Below are 22,523 nucleotides of genomic sequence, written 5' to 3'. Positions count from 1 at the left end.
GGCTTAAAATGAAACACTTGATTTTATCAAATATTATGAAAATACAAGATCATATTATGACAGATACGAGCCCCAAGAACCAAACTTCCACATAGAAAATAATAAAAACGCTTAATTATTTGGTGCTCAGCTCTTGAACCCTGAATAAGAGAAGTATATATTGAGAGAGTGGTACTTAAAGTGTTTCCATGGATACAAGATGATGCCAATAAGGTCCATGTTCCTATCTGAAAGGGTGTCCTTACAGAGACATAAAGCTTGGTAAGTGGTTGTTTATACAAGTAAGCAAATAGGAACCTTCTTTATCTTATAAAGAGCTCCTGATCTGCAATTTTTGCCTCATTTGTTAGAAAGGAACATTTTGCTCCTTCTAAATAGCATAATAGAGCAAAGTGGACACTATTGAATTTTTTTTCTTTAAGGCCACTTGAGTTTATGGCCTAGTTTTCAAGTGGAAAATGGAGTATCTAGGTATGTGCTACCAATCCTGGCATCTATGTTGGTGACTCCTTTTTTAACTCTGTGAGAAGACTCACAGCTGTAAATGACACCTTTATCTTTCAATTACCAGGATCCATCTTCAGGAGAAAAAAAAAGAGAAAAATAAAAGCAAGGCGCAGATATAAATTATAAACACCCTTATTATAAATATTATATCGATTATAAATATTATATATATTATATCCAATAAGGGTAAGAATGCCAAGTTTTGATCACTTCCCTCAAAAGACCCTCCATTTACTTTAGGACCCATTTTAAAATTGGCTGTTTCCTAGACTATGACAGCATACACATGCTACACATGTGATTTTGAAATTCAGACTCTCAATTCTGCATGCTTTTTAATTGTGGAAATGAGGTTACCTGCTATGTGATATGTTTAAGTTTTCTAATACTTTTTTGGATAAAAAGCACAATGAATTATGGAAGAGAAAGATAATCAACTTTAAGAGCACAATTGAACAACCTGAATTGAAATTTCTGTGTGATGTGTTCATCTTTTAAAAAAGTTTTCTTCCACACAATTAAGACAACACAGCCTCATCTTGTTCATAGATTCTTCTTGGAATAATGTAATTTTAACATCTCTTTAAGGGAAGAAATTTTTTTGCCATACACAAGCCTCTTGGCCTTCCTTCCTCTTGAGAGCTGATTCCTGGATACTGGATAAGACAACCAAGTAGATATTTTCCATTTGAACTTGCAGAGTACTTTTGAAGGGGGATGGCAATACTCTGTTCATTTGCCAACACTGACAAAGGTCTGCTTGTCAGTGGTATCTTTTACAGCTAAATTTACTCAGGAGTGACAGAAGCAGGTGCACCTTGGCCTGCCAGACACTTGTGCGCACACATCACACAGCCTACAGGTCAACATCCAACGGAGAAAAAGCCTGGGTCTGCAGAGCAGAGGGTGAGTGAGGCAAACACAACCCAAACTGGGGGGCTTCTCTTCAAAGCCAGCTGGTCTGGCTTTATTCTACAGGAATTTTTTTACCTGATTGTTTTGATCAACGAAGCCCTCAGCAGGTGCTGACGGGTACAACTTCCTGGAGAAGCAGAAGAAGGGCACTGGTGAGTTTTAATAGAAAAAATATTAAATAACTATTCTTATGTGTCTGGGATGTTCTGCTTACCACGGCACTGGGAGATTCAGCTCCAGGCTCATGGTTACTCTCACAAAGCTTTCTTCAAGAGAAAACAGATAGCTTTCTGGCATGCTTTGCATTTAACTTGATACAGTGCTTGATTTTATCTTCTCTTGACAAGAAAAGTTTCTTAAAACTGACTGGATACTTATAGTCACTTTCTTTCCACTGTTTCTATGATTCTCAATGGAAAGAAAAGAGAGGCTGAGGGTGTGCTCTGTGCTCTCCATCTGCATCCTTTAAAATAAATGAGTTATCCTGGTAATTTCCAAACAAATCAAAAGGATTTGTTGTCTGTAGACTGCTCAGTATTTGGGACTTTAGCAGTCATTGTAGGGCTTAGAAATTCCTTCTGAACATCAACTAAGTTTCCTTTGTAATAAACGAGCAAAATTAACACTGTTTAGAACATTTTACAAAACAATCAAAGGTTTATCATGCAAATCTGTTGCCTTATACTAAAGTGAAATGTAAATTGTAAGCTACAGGTTCCATGCGAGCAGTGCTTGACATGGTGCTTTTTAAAAACATCCTGAACTTACACATTCCCTTTTTTAAAAACCACAAATCATGCCTGTGTGCTTATTCCTTAATTTGCATCAAAACTGGAAAATTAGATGATGGGGATTTTCTTTTTTTTTTTTTTTCCCTAGAACAATAAGATTTCAATTAATGTAAAAATTCAGGAAAATATGACCACATGTTAAAATAAATATTTTTGAGAGGAGAAAAGCATTTTTTATTATTTTTCTATTTCAAGAACTCATTCTTTCAGCTGTTTCACAGAATTCATTGCAAATTGCTGTGTTAAATTGAAAACATTTATTTAGGTGAATAAACAGACAGAAAACTTAACCTTACGAATCTTTTTCAGTGAACAGATTCTGTAGTTACAAGTCACTGCACAGCATAGAAGAACTAATGGGAGAGAAAAAGGAATCATATATCAATATACTGTTAGACTATTTCTGTAGTAGAGCTTCCCCACATATCAAAATTAATGATACATCAGCAATGAGTAGTCCAAGATTAAGCTGAATAATAATACCTAAATAACAATGCTCTTTTAAATATCCCTGATCTTTGATTTTGTTTCTGCTAGTTTGCTTGGTGTGGGACCCTGACAGGGAGGTCCTACCTCAGCAGAGGTAGATCAGGCACAATTGTCATCCATTTTCTTCATTTTCAGAGGCAAGGAAATGGAGAAGACATTATTTCTGGTTTTGGAATGTGCTATATGAAAATAATCACATTTTTGTTTGCTGCAAAGATATCCTGCTGTATGTGAGAATAAAAAGCCAATAGGATAAACATTACTAGTCAAAGCATAAAGTATACTTCTAAATATTAAAGATATATTTTCTGATCAAGTATGATATGTAGAACAAACAAAACCCCGAAAACTAGAGCTGCCTTTAAAAGGAGCAATGCCTGTAAAACTCTGCTCTTTCATAGATAATGTGTAATGTATGGAAACCAAATCCCCTAAATAGTCATTAAAACCAAGCACTGTTAAATGCAAAGTCAATAAATAGTAATAGCAATTCCTGGAACTAGCTAGATATTGTGCATGCCACACAAAACAAGAAAAAACATACAGCCTGCAGTTTAGAGCCTTTAGTTCATCAGCATTTTGCTGTATTGATTTTAAAGACTTGGAAACAGTATCAATGTAACAAACTCCTGGATAATTTCATTAAATTCCACTGAAGTTAGTTCTATACTTCACTGCACTGAGGGAAAAATTATTTTGTGAAAAGGAAGTTAAGATGCTTTCCTTTTCTAGAAAAAGACTGTTTAATGTTTCAAAATATAGAGATTACTCACTGGATAATTTAGACCATTAAATTTAAATGAGTACCCTAAATTGGTCTTTCTGGTTTCTTAATTTTTGTTATCAACAGGTTTCAGCACATTAAGTGAAATTCTGAAATATTTCTGTTATTAATGAAATATTGAAAGATTAAGAAATAGGAAAACCTAATTGAATGCACTGAAACTTTATGACTATTTCAGTTAGAAAGAGAATCTCCCCTAAAATGCCTGGTACATTCTTTTATTTTTGTACCAACCATTCTCTATTAACTGAGAGCTCTGTGGTTAATTTTGTAAATTATGGCAATTTATTCTACAACTTTTTTTTTTTTTTTTTTTTTTTAAGATACAGCATAGCTCTGCTTTCAATCTTGTGTTTATCTTTTCCAGTAAATCCAGGTTTTAGTGAAAGGAGGATAACTATATTCGTTTTTCCATAATGCATGTAAATAAAAAATGGGATTTAACCACAAAGCTTTGCTAAAAATCTCAATTTATGAGATGCACAATCTGGATTGTGTTCTTCAAAAGTTAATTCAGTTTTTTTCATATACTGTTACATCATATTTTAGAAGCATCTCATAACTTTCTACTTTCACTGGTAAAAACTGGACACTTTCCACTGAAGGTAGTGAAGGTGCATATAAAAGTTAGATGAGATGCATGATAAAAAAATCAGTGGGGGAATAGACTGAAAGCTGTTATTGCAGCTTGATACAAGAGTACTTCAAACATAAAAAATTTCCATTTTATGCTTCTCTTTCAAAGTATATGTGCATATGTATATATATACATACATATATACACACATATACCTGCAGATATAAAATGTATGTATGTACAAATATATATATGACTCTATATATACACTTTAAATTTATCTCTTTTTTCCCCTTGGTACAGTAGGCAAAACTTATTCTAAAAAAGGCATATAACTTTCTTCTTGGACTTTATTAATTAATGGTTTTGTTCAGAATTTAATTGGTTATTGGTCTGAGACAGTCACCATGGAAATCAAAGGATCAGACTACCATTAGGAGTAGTGGAGAACTCTCCTCTTTGTCAGTCTGCTGGCAATGTAGAGAGCCACTTGGAGCTTTGCCTGACAGCTCCATGCCCCTGTGTATCCTGGTGGCTGCAATTGGATGGCTTTGCAGCTGCTCCTCACCCCTGCATGCCACTGTGGCGGATTCCCAAGTGAAGACGCACTCACACACCACTCTCAATGACTGCTTGGAGCTCCACCCTCCTATTCCATTTCAAAAATGCTGTTGCACTCTACATTCACCATAAACTAGGTAACAAAGACAGGTCTTAAAGTGTGACACTTGTCACAGTGTATGGGCACACAAACAGTTTGTCAGTGGGAGTGGTCCTTTTCAATTAAAGTGCTGACAATTTATTGCATGGTCAGATACGGGTTTGTTCCTGTGAAAGCAACTAAGCATTATGAGACAAGCTCTGAAAGTACCACTTAAGACATCTTCAATAAAGACAAAAGTACAGTGCTTTCTATGCATAACTTTAAAGGCACTGGATTCTAAATCAAGTTAATAAATGCAGCTTGCAAAGAATAAACATCTAAATTTAAGCTAACATACACAAGCTTAATGGAAGATGTAAAATATTTCATAGGCAAAAAATAATAAAAATTAATTAATTAAATTATAGAATTAATGAAACTATTACAGTTTTGTTCTTAAATATAGCTATATAGCATTACTAGTTCTATATACATATTTAAAAGTTGTACTTATGGCATATAAAGTGCAATCTAATGTTAATGTAGCTGATTCACTGTATCCTAAAACATCTGTCAGGGCAAAAATGTTAAAAGCTGAATAGTATGATACCAATGTGCTAATGCTTTACTGCAAATCAAACATTTCTGTTTATTGGTCACTACATTTTATCTTCTGCTTTGACTCTTTTTTTAACAAAAAAAAAACATCTCCCCCAATTATTATAATTTCTCTCTACTTTCTTTTATTATTATAAAAATAACAATACAGAAGTAGACAAAATGGGTGCTTCCTATAGTTTTTGCTGTATTTACCTGCAGCATTCATTCTTTTATTTTACTCTTTAAAGCCCTATATGACTATATGCAAATTGCTCTTTCTCTAGTATCAATCCATCTCATGAATTTAAAATTATTGTGGAAAGAATGCTTGGTAATAACAAATTATTATTGTGTGCAGTAATTCTAAAAGAGTATATTAACACTGAGAAGAATAGAAGAGACTGTGAAACAGTTTACTTGTATATCAAGAGATTGTTCCTATCCTTGCAAAAAAAAAATCTGTCCATTTAATTGTGTGTCCTTGCACTAACTCTATGCATTAGCCATTTAATACTGCATCTCAATCTCACTGAAATGAGATTTAGGCTTGCATTCTTCCACAGAAATACAAGGTAACTGGCTTCCACTTAGGGCAAAGAAGCACTTGGTTTCTTTGTTCCTGGGAAAAAACGCTTTCAATAGCTTCCCAACTGCTAGGTTTAATCTGGAAAAAGGATGTGGGAACTCCTCTTTGAATCTCAATTTAATCCAAAAATTCTTAACCCATTTATCCCCACTAGCAACAGTCCTCTTGAATTATTTCTGCTCATATTCCTATTGTTTTATCTTCCCCTACATGAATATGTAGACCACAAAAAGATCCTTCGGTCTCACTTAGGACCTAGAAAACATGTACCTATTCCCGAGCTCTTGCCCCTTTAGATGAGCAACAGCAAAGAAAACAACTCAATCACATCCAGAGGTTTTATAGCACAGAAATTCCAATGGCTGTACATCTAAAATAAAATATAAAGACAAATACAAGAGTCACCATAACATATTTATTTGTTACTGAGAGTCTAAAACAAAAAGGGCTAATAATATATTAGGTCCGTTCAAGAAGTTTCAATACATATTTGCATAAAGTTAATTGATCTTTTGACAAAAAAAGAAAACTGTGAAGTTGCCTCTATATGGTTTTAGTTTCTTGAAAAGAATAATAATTTCCAGCCAAAGAAACTTCAATTTAGTAATCAGATTTCTTATCCTTTAGCCATGTTAGGGTAGCTATCTGTAAAGTCATTGCTGAAATCAAAACTTGCTGCTGTAACTGGTATAAATTTGCAATAACATAACAGACCAGAAATGGGAACTTAAATCTGTGCATCATACAGGAGCTGTACAAAGAAAATCAAACTAGATAATATGGCAGTATCAACAATTTCAGATTAAATACATCCAAACCAAAGTACAAATCTAAACATGACCAGAGGCTTAGTTTCCTTTTAACATCAGTAATATAAACTTTTTAGAGTACTTTCATGGGAAGAGTTAAAACCCCACAGCAGGATGCTCATGGAAGGTTTAATTAGATTAACATAAATGGCATAATAATGTCTAAAAGTTGACCCAACTATTGTGCAATTACATTTATGGTCACAGAAATTAAGAGTTCTTCACTTGTCAAGGAGAACTGTCAAATTTCAAAAGGCCTCTCTAAATAATCTAATTAAATATTTGTATTAATTATTGTTTTTACAACAGAGATTTAGTATTACAGCAGCATTTAGAAGACATATTTACAAATCAACACTTGTGTTGGGAGCTGTTCAAACACAAAACAAAACCATGAATTTAGAAGAGTTTGAAAACACCTAAAACCAGTGCATTTTGTCAAAATGTCCACAGAATAACCTATTAGTTCTTGCATGCAATATACAGATATATGCATGCAAGCATATCTACATAAAAAGTTTGAGAATTATACTTTCATACTCTCATTCCAGATATTAATCTATCACTCTTGTCTTCTATATTCAGTTTATGGTGTAAATATTGCTGTTAGAACAGGTCGGATCATTGACCATTAACATTTGTGCATCATTTACTCGTATTTTAGTTCCAGAAAGTGGTATGAAATCTGAAATAGAGGCATACAACAAAAAGCTGGTTGCTTATCTAAAATATAGCTCAAAGTCTAATCTGGAAAAATCATGAGAATTATTATTTAGGGGCAAAAACCCCAAATTTTGAATACACTAAGAGATGCTTTTCATGTGTGACACTGAAATAACATCTAAAGCCAGAATGGGAAACCATAGTGGCTCTCAGCAACAGAGGAAGAAGTTGACCAGCCTTTTTTTCCCCTTTACAACATGTTTGATTCTGAATTTAGCTTGAATTTCGGCTAGGCGTCCATCCAAAACAAACCTCCACTTTGCTTGGCCCTCAAAATTACCAAGGATTTCATTGTCTACACAGATGCAGATGCTGATCTAATTTGTAGCAGCTGCAGAATACTTAATTAAGCCTTTTCTGGCCATTTATGGCTGTCTGCTTCTGTATCACGTCACCTCTCAGTGCAAGATGGAAAAAAGCTTGAGTGTCACAGAATTAGCAAGGGGGTGCAATCATATTTTTTGTTTTAATTTGTGCATTTTTTTATCAAAATATCTGAAAATATCACAATACCTTAGTCAGGCGATTCCATTTCTGGAAAAGAGAAGGAATGCGCAACCTAAAGAAATAATTTCCTAGTTCTCTCCCAGCTTTTCCCAAAATGAAAGTGAATCACAGAGAGATTCCTCTTATTCAGGGCAGGCAATCACATGGACAAATAAATGTGGTAGAAGGAATTACAAGGGTGCTCCTTACTTAGATGCTAACTCTGAAAAAATTTATAGAAGACTTTCCTCTTAGAGATAAGTAGAAGGAACTGCACTAGCAGGAACTTCTTTAGAAATACCCAGCTAATTATACAGAGGTTTAAGATTTCTAAAGCTGCATAAATTAACAAAGAAATACAAAGATATCTTCCTCTGCATCAATTCTAGAAGCTGTGAGAGATACCTCTTTTATATTAGCAATTTAGTTGAATAGTAAAGATACTGTATTTCTTGGGTGAAGACTGTTTAACAATCTAGATAGACCTTAATCACAGATGTATTAGACCACACAGTAAATTACACTTCCACCAAATGCTTTACTTTGGGAAAAAATTCTGACGCTTCTGCATAGGAAGATGCAAAATTATAGACATGAGCACCAGTTCATGAAAATTACAGCATTTCCAAAATTATTCTTCAAATACATTCCTGTACTTAAACCCTATTAAGATGGGGAATTGATTCCAAATTTCCACTCTAAGCTCATATTTGATCTATTTTTGTATTTTTACATAAGGGGAAAAAAATCCCATTTAGCTCAAAATTTTACCTAATTAGCTTTGTGTCAGAAGAGACTGGGGAAGGGATGTAGAATTGAAATTAGTTACTGAGATTTGAGTTTATCTGAGACTAAAGTTTTTCTTGCCAATTTCTTACTAGCACTGAAAATCTTCAAAATCCTAGGTGCATTTTTTCAGATAAGCCTAGACACACATTTTTAGAGTTAAACTTCTACAAGGGACAGGTTAGTAGGTTAAATTCTTTCTATATTTACAATTAAGTAAGATCCTGGGCTGCAAGAGTTATTCCCCTAAAATGCATATGTGTGTATAGATATAAACTCTATATATTTGGTGGAACATTGGCATACCACAGTAAGTACATTTCAATTACTTCCAGAGAGATAGTGGCTGGTACAAGAACTGGACTTAGAGCAGAAGTTGGATCTGGGTGGCCAATGACATAGGGCTGAGCTTCCATTTTAGTATCTCACCTCAGCCTGTCAGAGTACACTGGATTTCAACAGAGTTCAGGGGACTTTGGACATACCATATGTTGCTCCACAGCATCCATATTCCACACTAAGCAGGAGATCTGGGATTTCTATATCTATTAACCTCCTTCAGATGCCATTTCAGTCTCATTTTGAAGAATAATTTTTAAAATATATATATATACCTTAAGAATTACTTATTTCTAAAATGCATCTGTGGCAAGAGTAGACACAGATTTAATTCTAATATCAGTCTGCATTGTCATTCATGAAGTGATAAATACTATTTTTATACTCTTTAGGACAAATTTAGTAATGTCTAATCTTTGAAAGAAAATGTATTTGTCTTTGAAGAAGTTATCTCCTATCTCTAGTCTGAAAATAGTTTTTTAAAAATTACAATTAAAAATGTCTTGAATAAAACAAATATCTTTGGGCAGCTGTTTATGAGATATTTAAAGGACAATAGCAGCTTGTGAATTACAGTTTCAGAAACCGCCTTTAGTAACAATGAAATACTGCAGATTACTAGAACAGGATCAATTTAGCAAAACAAACAAACCCCCTTTTCATTGTTGACTTAACACATTTGGCAGCCTTTTTTTCCTCTAAAATCAATCTCTTCCCTGCAAAGGCTCTTGAAAGTATCAGCAGGGGAGCATAAAAAGAAAAAAAAAACATTAAAAAAAAAAAGGTGGTGTCGGGAGAGGGGGAGTGGCGAATTGAAAAATCATCTTTCCAAAAGGCTGGAAACTAACAGATAATGCCCTGTGTTAGTCGAACTCCAAGACCTACATGTAATCTCACTCACTCCACGGCTTCAATGCCAGCTGGACACCGATCTGTCCCCTTCACAGGACTGTCATGTGCTGCTGGAGCTTCCTGAGCCTACGTGTTTGGCCACTCCAGCCCTCTCTGAAGCCCCGGGACCCTACTCAGACCACCCACCACCTACCCTCCCGCGGCTGGCGGCCAGCAGACCCTGCTCCAGCCTGGCCCTGAGCTGACAACCCAGACTGGCAACCCGGGTTCTGCTGGCACTGCAGAACCTGCCATAGTGGGAACACCCATTTGTTCCAAAGGTCGTAGCCACGGGCAAAGGCTCTCTGAACAGGCTCCAGAGGGGCCCAGTGAGGGCAGTTCTACCTGGGGACGAGGGGCAGAGTTCTGCTTCCAGCCTCCCCAGAGCCGGCCTTTGGTCAGGACATTCCAAACCTTTGCTACTCCCAGCCAGTCCCACACAGCCATTGTTGCATTAGAACAGCAGCTGACCCCGCCGCCCGCTCTCGCCGGGACCACCCGCTCTGGTGTCAGTCGGCGCCCGGCCGGCTTTACACCGCCCCCGCACCGCCCCCGCACCGCCCCAGCGTCTTCCCGTCAGAAGTGGGACGAGGAAAGGGCGGTGGCCGCAGCACCGGCAGCGCCGGCGCGACCCGGGACCCCCTGTAACTCGCTGCCTCGCCCGGCGCTGCCAGATCCGCGGAGCAGGAAGAGATGGGGCCAGAGACCAGTGTCGTACCTACTCCTGCTGTGACTCCCGACCACCTCACCCGGAAAGACAGCCCAGCACGTAGAAATTATGAGTCAATAAATAAATTATTAGAAGCCCGGGTAATGATGTGTGCAGGTGCAAGAGGCTGGGGCAGAGGCCAGAAAGGTCGCCCCTCAAAACCAAGTCCTTCCAGTTGGGACCCCCCCTCTCCACAACTACATGTGCAGAGAAAAACTAATATTTGGGGTAAAAAAAATGTTCTTCTGGTGCTACCTGGTTGCCTTTCTCAAAGAAGACCCAAGGAGATGCATGTGAATTTTACCACTTTATAATTCACCCTGGCCTTTTAAACAGGCATTTAATAAACAATGAGATGGCTGTTTTCCAAAATACATGCCAAAGTATAAATACCAGCTGGAGAATAAGTACAGCCTGCGATCAATAGTTTTGTAATTTTACTGATAGTGTAGCATCCCTAAGGTAGGATTTAGATGGAGTTTATAACAGCTTCTGAAAACGTCAAGCTACTTACAAGTAAGATAGGCCTAAGCACACATCAGTAAAGATTCATATTCTTTTTATAGAAATTACTTAATTAATCTGCTAAAATTTGGAGGTTTGAATTTTAATAATATGCTACTTTTGTGCTTTTAAACATCCAAGGTGCCGAGCAAGAATTGTAAACTGTGAAGTAACTACACCATGGGAAAGATTAAGTAAAGCATTGAAGGCGGATGATTTTGACAATAAAGAGGGTGTATGTGGTGAGTGTTTAATATTTTTTACATTAAATATCACCAAGTACTATTTACTATTTTTAGATTTTTGCTCAAAGCAAAACCTAGAGAGCAAAACTCTGCTGTGTAAAATACTTATGGGTACACCTGCGACAAATGCTTTCTGTAATCATTGCATGATGTGTGTGATGATAACACCGTTTTAGTAATGGCATGCCATTTTATTTAAAGTTAATATGTCAGGAAGGCATACCTTGCAGATATATTTTTTTGCAATTAAACAATATTGTAAAGAATTATGTACATGTTATCTCATTGCAGAGGTTTACAAAACAATTAATTTGTGCTCCTGGAATACAACCCTGCTATCTTTGAAATTATCTGAGTTTATATATTTTTGTTCATTATAAAAGCATATGGTTTTGGGAGACTATTATGAAAGAATGAAGAACAAATACAGTACTGTTGAATAATCTTGTGGGGTAGATTAATCTATAGCCTCGATTTCTCTCAGGGTGGGTTGCTGTGGCAACCGCCCCAGCTCACTTTAAAATAATTTCATAAATCTCTCTTCAAGAGCTGCACCCAGCGTGGGCCAAGTTTAAAAGCAGCCAGACATGGGAAGAAGAGTTATACTGTGTTGCTCTTACAAATAGGGAGGTGGTGGAAGGAAGCAAGGTGTAGAGTGGAATGGGTTTTAACAGAACTTTAAACAGAAAATAGAAACCAAGCTAGCCCAGGGTTAAGATGCAAAGGAGGTGGGTAATTACATAGTAACATCACTGCTTTTCAGTTTAAATACCATTAAAGGATGTAAGTTGGCAATCTTGTTTCTCCTACGGGAAAAATATGTTCTGCATCTACAAACGAACAGAAATATACTCCGATAATCATCTTTAAAGGAAATGTTACCTTGAAGTAATCACAGTTGTAGTGGAAAGAGATACTTGGATACATTCTTTAATAAACATTTGGAGATCTGATTTTATAATTATTACATTATTGCTGATGTCATATGATTATTATTATTACATTTTGACATTATGACATTATTACATCATGGTTTAAGACACTGCATTGTCAGCAGATCTATATATGGACTGTGGACAGCAGAAAAGATGTCCACAGAAATTTATTGTGCCAGAAATTTGAAAAGGGTGCATTTATGGAGATTCAGTACGTGTAGAGACATCAGAAAAAAGGTTTTTTTACTATTTGAAATTATTTCAGGTTTTTTAATTAAATCCAGAGAAAGGGAAACAAAACTACCCAAACACTTCAAATTATGCTGCATAAGTTCATGCCTTTTCTAACCATGTAATGAGTCACAAATCTTGATTCCTCCCCTTATATCTGTTTGTCCATCTGGCATCTGAATCCTGTTGTAAAAATCAAGATGTCCTTTACATGGATTTGATTAATTGTGCTTGTGACAAAAACTTGGCATGACTTTAAGGTGCTCCAGTATGTGAAGGTCACAACTATAAAAAGATTAGACCACAGGTGCCCACATGGAGGTGTAGTTGAAGTTCTGAGCTGCTGTGTATTTTTATTTTCTGAAATATTTGCTTGCTGTAATAATTACTTTGAAAATATGACAGTGTTCACATTCTGTCTTGCCAGTTGAAGGGCTGTGTTACCAACTAACCAGACACCAGAAAACTTACACATCCTGCACAAAATAAAGCAGATGCCAGTCATTTTCAGTTAGAGCACAAACGTGTCAAGCCTTAACATAATTTTCTAATTTTTGCCACTAAGAATATACAAATATTACTGGGTAGTTGGGTGCCACACTGAGAGACAAAAATTGTCTGTGGAAGAGGCATAGCAAGGGAACAACCTATGTAACTGTTCTGTATGTCTTTCCTGCTGTGCTTCACAGCAGAACTGAAGCTGAGAAAGTATTTCTTTCCCAATGTTTTTCAGGCTGTGTTCACTGCCATACATATGTGTGTCTTACCACCGTGTACAATGTGCTTCAGTTGTACCTGATTGCTGGTGGCTCTAGCACATCAGTATTGGTGTGGGTACATTTGTAGCATGTCACACTCTCACCTAGACAGACCAGGATATGAATGAGACTCACAGTATTCTCTAAGGATCTGCACTGTGAGCAATTGCAGGGTGCTTGTTAGAACTACCTGAGCTTTGTTTTGGTCTGACTGTGCTTTGAGCATCCATGTTTTAAAGAGTACAGTTGAACTGAAAAGGTATTTATTCACTGTCAAATGCTTTGGAAGTAGGTCAGTAGCCCAATGAGAGGTTTCTAGGGGAAAAGACTGAGAGACCAAGGACTTGTATTAAAAAAACCAAATACATATTTATCTGTGTTTGGTTTTATCACGTGTGATGTTCCTATTTCCAGTACCTTAATCTATCATAAAAATAATACTCTGTGCCTTTACAAACTCCCCTGCTCCTCCCAAATGATCATAAAATTTGGCTATCCGCATAAAATTTTTTAAAGTATGTGCAAGATCCAGTTTTACTGAAGTCACTGCATGTGCTTAATCTGGATTCCAACTCACAGTGCAGTCCTTTCAGTCCAGTTTTAGAAGCGACTGAACCTATTAAAAACAATAAAGCCCTGTCCACGCACACTGTGCTCTCAAAGCTGCATTTCTGCGGGTAAGTCCGACACGAGACCGTCTCCGCCAGCTTGCGTGGCCGGAACCTGCTCGAGAATGCGAGCGGGCCCGGATCTGGCCGCTGCTCATCGCGGGTAAAGCAGCACTGAGCCGGCGCTGCGCCGGTGCAGTTCCCGTGACGCGGGACGCGGAGCCGGATGAGTTGGGAAAGTTCGACTGCTCAGAAGGAGCAGATCTCGGGAGGGGGAGCCCAGCCAAGGGGCTGGGCAGGAGGTCTCCGGGGCGGCGGCAAGTGCCGGAGGACCGCAGCCCTGCTGCGCTCCGGAGGCGACGCAGGGATAGGCGCTCTCTGGATTGCACCGCAGGCCGAGGGCCGGCTGCCCCCTCTCGGTGCCCGCCCCTCCCCGACGGAGGTGAAGCCACTCCGAAGTTGCCGCCTTAGAGGTGCCGGGGATGCAACACGCAGACACGTTCCGAACCCTGGGCTCCGCAGGTCCCCGAGTGCGGTGAGATCGGTTAGTGCCTCACAGCCGGGCCCTGACCGGCCGCAGATGCGCTGCCGCGGGCGATGCGCATCTACCAGGTTCGCAGCCTTCCTGCCTTCCCTCCGCACGCTCTGGTACCTCGCCAGGAGGGGGACAACACGCGCCGGCTCGCCGCCTTGTCTTCACTTTGTATAATAAAGGATGTCATTAGGTTTACGTGTGGCATATGCTATTGCCCCCACCGTAAAACTAAAATTAGCAAAATGTCAGGAATGGAAAGATTGATTCACCCAAGATGCAATTATCATTTAAAAAGTGCTTGATTGAGATGCTGATGCTCAGTGATTTATTCTGCATACCATATACATAATTAAAGTAGTGTAGTGGAGCAATTTATCAATCTAGTTTAGACTACGGGGGCAAGGAGCTGCTGCCGCTGCTGCTGCTGCTCTATGTTTGTTTTATTAAAAAGCTTTCGGGATCCGATCCCGCCCCCTTTTTGCGAGACTGAAACTGATTATTTCTTCAACTCGAGAGAAGAGAGTCATTCGTATGGGATTGTGAGAGAGGTAGAGAAATAGAGACACGGAGAAAGAGAAGAAAAAGGAGGAAGAGAGAGAAGCAGAAAAGGACACCTCATCAGGAGTGTAGTTTCAACCCCTTTCTCGCCTCCCCCTTCCCCTCCGCGATGTTTCAAAGGCTGTGAGCTATTCGTCTTTTCCCATTCGCCTGCTGCCACTTCCTTCCTGGACGATCTCAGGACGAGTCCGGTTACTTTTAATCCGACCAGCAGCTCAGCCACTTTCTCCTCCTCCACGCAGCACACACACACACACACACACACACACACACACTCATACAAACACTCACACACACACACACACGCACACACACACTCACACGCGCGCGCGCGCGCGAGCACACCCCAGGCACCTTCTGGCTGCTTATTGGATTGACTTTGAAGGTTGTGTGTGTGATTCAAGGCGGTTGCATGTTGAACCAGGTGGTGAATATTTAAGACTGGAAGAAGCAGAGGGATTTTTTTCTTTTTCCTATGAAAGGAAAATATCTGAAGGACTAGTCTGATCAGCCAACAGCTAACTGTTTACAATGTAAGTACATGCGAAATTCAGCGTCAGAATAAAATACAGTGGGATGGCACAAAAACACTAGGTACATTTCCTATCGCGTTTGAGGAATGTATCAGTTATTTTATGTGAACTGGAATTGAGGTTGCTTGCAGACTTTCAGTGTGTGATTGTGCAGTTGCTTAAAAGTAGCTTGCTAAACAAGTAAGAGTTATATCTCTAGTAAATTATGGTGAACTTGTCTCTATCAGTGTCATCAGTGTCTAAACTTTGATGAAGTTTACATAATCTATGTGCTTGATATTATGAAGTACTGGAAGCTTATTTGATTTAGATGGATCTTAGTTGATTTAAAAGCTATGACCTTGTAGTGCTTGCACTCTCATTTGTCAGACTAGGGAAACAATCTAGTTTCAGTGAAACGCTCTTAAACTTCATTGTATCACACGCCCTTCAGTCTTGAGTTTTAGCAGTGCATGCTTGCAAGTGTTCAACTCTGTACATCTTTCATCTGAATTACTTACATTTGAGATGGAAACACCCCTTGCATTTATGTGGGAACTTAAGTGATGGTCTGCAAACCGATTTTGGAACAGTATGCTTTGGTCTTTACACAGTACTTTGATTTATCTTTAAATTTTTTAACACAAAGGAGTTAATCAGAATTACAGAACTAGCTGACATAATTGCAGTACAATTACTTACAGGCTAAGATAAAGCTTAATGTAAATGACAGACTTGTAAGGTTATTGTTACATTATGTAATTAGAATACTTATTATTTCCCATAAAACTTAGTGGGACCTTCTGTCAGCCTGAAAAACAAAACAAGTATAAAAAACAAGCTAAATAATTCCGTTTCCATACTACTACTACTACTACTACTATTACTACTAATAACAATAATAAAAAGCAATGCAGCATGGTGCAAAACAAAACTTAATGAATCATTGTGGATATCTAAGATATATGATGTCTTTTTTTTATGTCTGTTATAGAAAAGTTCTATTTTCTTTATTGTGTGTGATGATTATTATTACCAAATAACTACATACTTAAATACTGTAATAGACAATTTAAGACTAAAAGTTTAAGATAATTAAACAGAGAAAAGCACTTTGCTGATGATTAGAAAATAATAGCTTTGACACAAAATTTTCCTTGCACATATCTGACAATCACCTTAATGGCATATGTCCTAGTTTCATATCTTTACTTTAACATAACTATAAGATGAATGATAAACAAACTATTTTTGAAGAAGCTTCTCATTTAGAAGACTAGATTTCTTTCATTGGCACTTTCCTTGCTATTGTGTTTGAAGGGTAAAAATGTTTATATGGAGTGTAATAACTAATCCCTAGATGCTTGGCAAGGCATGGAAATAGTACCACCTCTGATCCAGCACCTCTGTATTGCCCACATGCTAATTTTCACTCCAAATGTTAAGTCATATGGTTTCTCTGGGGATTTGTTATTTTGTGAACTGTGTTTATTACAGGATTTCAAGTACCTTAAGTCCAAAACTCAAAAAACTTTCTTACTTTATTAGTTTTATTAAAATATCCATTATATTATTCTTTCTGTATTAATGAGTATAATTCATAATGAGCCTATGTTGAAATATCTGCCCACACTTCTGAACTTTTGGAAGTGATAGAAAAATTTCTTGAATAACAATTTAAGACAATAGCCCATAATCCCAGGTCTATGTTCCTGGTTGTATGATGTTGTGGTGTGTTTTTTATTTGTGGTCTATTTTTTTATTAGTAGGTTTATTGTTTGATTTGTAGTTACTTTTATTTTAAAAACTTGCTGTTCATATATGTTTATGCTAATATGCTGTACATAGTATGAGAAGGTAGCTCTGGGACCTGAACATGGAAGGGTTCTTTCATGCAAGGAATTCTTACACAACTAGTCCCACCAGCAATGCCAAGACTACTTTTGAGAAAATGAGCAAGTCACAGGGAAAACTATTTACAGGATCAGGACCCAAAGAGACTAAACCTCTTGCCTGTCCTACAGCTTTCATAGGACAGAGATGTAAAGAATGTCACTTTCAATGTCCTATAAAAGAATGCAAGAATCAGATACTGTCTGCATCCTCTTAAAATTATTTGACAAAGAAAAAAGTAAATTTAAGTTTAGGAGCCTTATTAAAATTGGTACTAAATGATGAATAGTGTGGGAGATTAAGTCTTTAGTTATGTGCCTGGGTATCTAGTTTTGGACCATAATAAGAAAATTAATTCAAATAACTTCTTACTGTGAATTTTCTTCCAATATGGGAACCAGATTATTTTTTTTCTTTTTTTAAACATTTCATCTACCTGCAACATGTATATTCAAAATGAGAGATACTTTTCTTAAATGGTTCTTTTTAAAAAAAAATGCCTATAATGTTACAGATAAAGAGAAATGAAGCTTCCTGAAGTTTTTCACAAAAGTTTGCTTAAGAAATATTTTGGTAACTCATTATTCAGTAGATAAAATTGATTATATAGAAACTTAGGAACTGAGCAGGAGTTGTGAATAAAATATTTTTCCAACTTAATTTCTTTTAATTTTACTTTTCTGTATAACAAATTAATTTATTTTTCATCAGGATAGTTTAGTTCATTTTCAGAGACAGCTGAAGTTATTTCTATATTTCATTAAGGAAGAAGTCATTAATTGTTATTAGGTTCTTGAAAGAAAAAAAAAGCTTGATGTTTGATACATTAAGGTCCATTTTTATCTGTTTGATATAATTATTTGAAATTGCTTGATAATTTTTCCAAAAATCAAGTAAGGTGTATTGGTATTTTTTTGAAAACACTGATGATGGAGCTGAATCTACATAAGCTGCTATGTAATTTCCAAGAATTTATAGTCCTTGCTTTAGCATTCTGAATAATAACCAAAACACTTATATTTTTATGCATTTTAAGTTTTTTAATTTTGCTGTTTGATATCAGCAGAGAGATTTTGCTATATCCTCATTTAGGCTCTGTAATGACGTAGGTACAAAATATTTTTTAAATAATATGTTTAATTCTGAAAGCTAGAAAACTTCAAGCTTGAAAAACAGAGTTAGAATTCTGATACTTGAAAAGGATGAAAATACAGTTTTGGATGCTGCTTCAGAAGAACTTTGATCAGCAAACACTGATGGTACAAGTGAAAAACTGAAAAACTAAATTTTTAAATTATTTTTAGAAGTAATTACTTGAGTCCTCTGACCAGCTTTAAGGTCATTTTCTTAGAACTGATGATCAATGATACATGTGGACAGGTGATTACAAGGTAGCATCTTCAGCCCTCCACTTTAATGCCACTGTCTCATTGACTGCAACGAAGTAGATGTTGTCTGTTCACTGAGATCTGTCATCTTCAGGAAATCAGACCAGCTTATAGGGGCGATTCACAAAACCAACAGTGACAACAAAGTCTTATGTGCCTTACAAAAGAAGGATTAGGCAGTTCACATGTCATTTTGATTGGACAGCAATAAAAGCTGATTGCTGTGGCATAGCAAGATACACTTCAATTTTAAGTGGTTATTGTATGAGACAACTAGAACTCTGTCGCTTACTCATTTTAAATGTAAGTCAAATCAAGGAAAAATCAATTTTGACGTTATTGGATTTGTATGATTTATAGTGAAAGTACAGCCACTTGTAGCATTGTTACACAAATTTTATAAAAACTTCTTAATACCACTTTGGGGAAATACAAATAAAATGTGGTATATTATTGTTCTTGGATTTTTTAAAAAAGATATTTGTCTAGATATTTTCCTCTAATCCCAATTTAAAGTTACTAAAAGTGCCTAGGCTCTAAAAATTGTCTAGGACTACGCAAAATTCACTGCACTTAACCATATTAAGAGCTTACAAGCAGAGGAGAGTGCTTAAAATGTGTCAGGGCTTCACAGATTTATCAAAAATTATAACATTGAACAACAAATTAAGAATTTTATTTTATTCTGTTATTTTTTCAAAATATAATGTGCTGTAAAACTATTATTTGTGTTGCATGTGTGTAGTCTGATTTGAAAACAGCCAAGAAATTGTGCTGCCACTGTATTATTAAATATGTCGTTTATCAGTGAGAATAGAGTTTTTTCCTGTTTGCATAATTTAGTTATAATGTACAGCCTTAGCATTTAGAAGTATGAAAGTAGAAACCTGATAACTTGTATGATAATTTCATGCAATATTTCAAAATAATTCTTTCTTTTACCCAACTGATGCCTCCTAGTGTTTCACATAATAAAACACTAATGAACCATAAATGTAAACATTGTTCTTTCATTTTCTTCATCTTATGTGGTACATAAAATTAATATTTATGTTTTTAATTTTGTATGTGTTATTTTAATCAGACAGGAAACTGACATAAATTGAGATGTCTTATTTTAATGGATACTGAAGGTGCATTTCTATTTTCTTTCACTGTAGCTTTGCCTAGCTGTGTTTTGAATGAAAAGTTTTAGTTATACAGAGTAGGTTTTCTTTTTCTCCTTCTGTTTCCTATGTGCATTAAATGAATTTCTCAACAATGTGTTATTAGGCTCAAACAGGAATTTTAAACATTTGCTAGCATGATACTTTGAAAAGTAAGCCCTCAAAATAGGCAATAAATACAGTTATAGAAATGTTTGAAATGTCCTAAGGGACCTCACAGCCAAATAAGATTAAAAACACTGGTCTGCAACATGCTTGCTCACTACAGTCCTCAAAGAATAGTTATCATATTTTGTAGACGCTCCTGATTATTTTACTGTTGTATGATCAAGAAAACTGTATGAAGACAGCTTTCAAATTCACAAAATGTGCATTTTACTCTTTTAGTTGTGTGTATGGATGATCAATACTTCTGAAAAATAGTTTATTTGCATAAAATATTGAGATGGAGTTTGAAGTGGAAAAGACAGTCCTTTTCTTACAAGTGCAGTGTTGTCATATAACTCCTGAATGCCTCAAAAAAACCACATTCAGCTCTATCATACAACAGTAGATTTTTTAATGAAAAGTTATTTTTCAAAAAGTTGTCTAGCATCAGTGTGACAAAACAAAACCTATGGGCCTCAGCTGTATATTGGATCTGTCAGATATGCTTTTATAAAGAAGCAACCAAGACTGAGAATACTCTTACACAATTAATGCCACAGTTTTATGTAAAGTATGAGATCAATTTAATGAAAACTGAATTGGAAATAAAGCCTTATTCTAAGACTTTCAAGAAAAGCAGTGAAATTCCTTGGCACTTATTCCGTTCAAGAAGTTTTAAAGATATATAAAGTCAGTTTGCAATGAAAAATCAAAGTTTAACAGTTAATATGTGTAACAAAAATTGGTGTCTTCTTAATGCACATATGATAAATTAAGGGGCCTATTTACAGAAAAATTCTGACTGAATGCAGAGCGTTAAATCTATATATGCAAATCTCAGTCATGCGAATTTGTATCTGATTTTAGAACATTCTAAAAGTGCATATTTTAGGATTGTGTTTTGCCATCAGCCCTGTTAACATAGCATTTTTCTCCCAGTAGTTTTGAAGTGCAAAGAGATCTTTATGAGATCAGTTATCTATTGAACCCAAGAAATCACATAGAAGCCTATCCTTTAAACTTCCTTGCATCTTGAAAGTGTTTCAAAGTATGCAAACCACACCTGTTATTCTGCGAGGAAAGCTAACATGCTATTGATAGAATTTTCTGATATATTACATTACAATTTGCATTGTGAATGGAAAGCAAAAGTAGAAGAAAAATAGAGGGAAGCATAGCAAAAAAGAATCTTTGTGTCATTGCCAGTGTAGGACTGATGCTCTGAAATACTGCCAAACTGAACCCCACCCAGCTTTTTTTCCCCTTTTGTCTTGTTTAAACAACTAAATACACTTAGATTGCAGAGATCTAAATTACAGCCTACACTTGTGTTATCTGACTTAGAACAATTTCTGCACAAATTGTCTGAGAATTATTTCAGTCCTATATGGAATACACTGGCACAATATGGATGCAGTAATCACACCAGTGAGGTCTGATAGACTATGCCCCATTTGTAATCCCCTGAACAGGTGTTTTAGCAGCCACCTGCTCCAGCAGGGTAGATGTACTTATTTCTGCCTTCTGGCACCTTCCCCAATATTGGAAGCCTGCAAGAGCTCGAGTGAAGAGAGCTCCAGAGATCTTGGCCAGTACAGCTGGTCCTGGAAGTCAGTCAGTATCTGCTTCCTTCATTTAAGCTAACCATAAGGCAGCCCACAGATTAAGAACAGAATTGAACAGATGGCATACAGCTCCTCTGTCTTCTTTTCCCAGGTTATAAAGCTGATATGAAACTTAGATTCAAATCTAACAATTCTTATCTTATTCTTATTTCTTCAAATGTATAACTGATTAAATGAAGTTTATCATAAAAATTATTAACCAAATACCAGTGCAGGAATTCACCTTAAATATTACCATATCTTATTTTTCATATTGTAATCTCAAGGTCAAAGTGAACTGAATTAGAAACAACATTATTTATGTTTGCTTTTATAGATATAGGGTGCATACCACTTGTGGAAACCACGCTCAGTTAAATTTACTTTCAAGTTGTCAATCAATAGCTGTTAGCAAAGTATGTACAAAGGGCAAGCAGGCTTGTGAAAGTGTTTATAAACCAACAAGTTGACAAATTGCAGAACACTATCCACGTGGAACATTAATTTTAGTAGTATAGAAAACCTAGTAACAGATTAGCATGTGCTATTTGTGTAATTTTGGATAAAATTCTTAGTGAAAAAAATTTTGATATGACATTATATTTTAAATAATAGTGCATTTTTTAACCAGATTGTTTAGATATTGTTGGATTATCAGAGAAATTATGTTTCATAACATATTCACCCTGTAAGAAGTTAGACTGCAGCACTTTTCATTTAAATATTCAATATGAACTTCTCAATGAACACTGTTTTAAATAATTTCATCGGAGTTGGGTGCAAAAGCTGTCCCTAAAAAGGGGG

At 36.3% G+C, this 22,523-nt stretch overlaps 1 protein-coding gene across 19 annotated transcripts in view; it reads left to right on the top strand.

Annotated features, from left to right (window-relative positions):
• The first annotated feature begins 1,388 nt into the window (after positions 1 to 1,388).
• MEF2C (myocyte enhancer factor 2C) overlaps positions 1,389 to 22,523 on the top strand; it is a 132,827-nt gene continuing 111,692 nt past the window's right edge. For 5 of the 19 annotated variants that reach the window (XM_039703567.1, XM_039703561.1, XM_039703565.1 and 2 more), the window contains exons 1-2: positions 1,393 to 1,574; positions 11,281 to 11,381. The gene's annotated coding sequence lies outside the window, so the exon portion shown is untranslated. Of the gene's footprint in view, positions 1,575 to 11,280; positions 11,382 to 14,152; positions 15,543 to 22,523 lie in introns of those variants that run through there. The other 14 variants (XM_039703558.1, XM_039703568.1, XM_039703564.1 and 11 more) reach the window with 6 other exon arrangements.

Source organism: Passer montanus, unplaced genomic scaffold (assembly GCF_014805655.1).
Source record: "Passer montanus isolate IOZ18808 unplaced genomic scaffold, ASM1480565v1 scaffold164, whole genome shotgun sequence".
NCBI classification, from domain to species: domain Eukaryota; kingdom Metazoa; phylum Chordata; class Aves; order Passeriformes; family Passeridae; genus Passer; species Passer montanus.
Note: the sequence above shows the minus strand (reverse complement) of the source record. Positions and strands in the feature narration are given on the sequence as shown.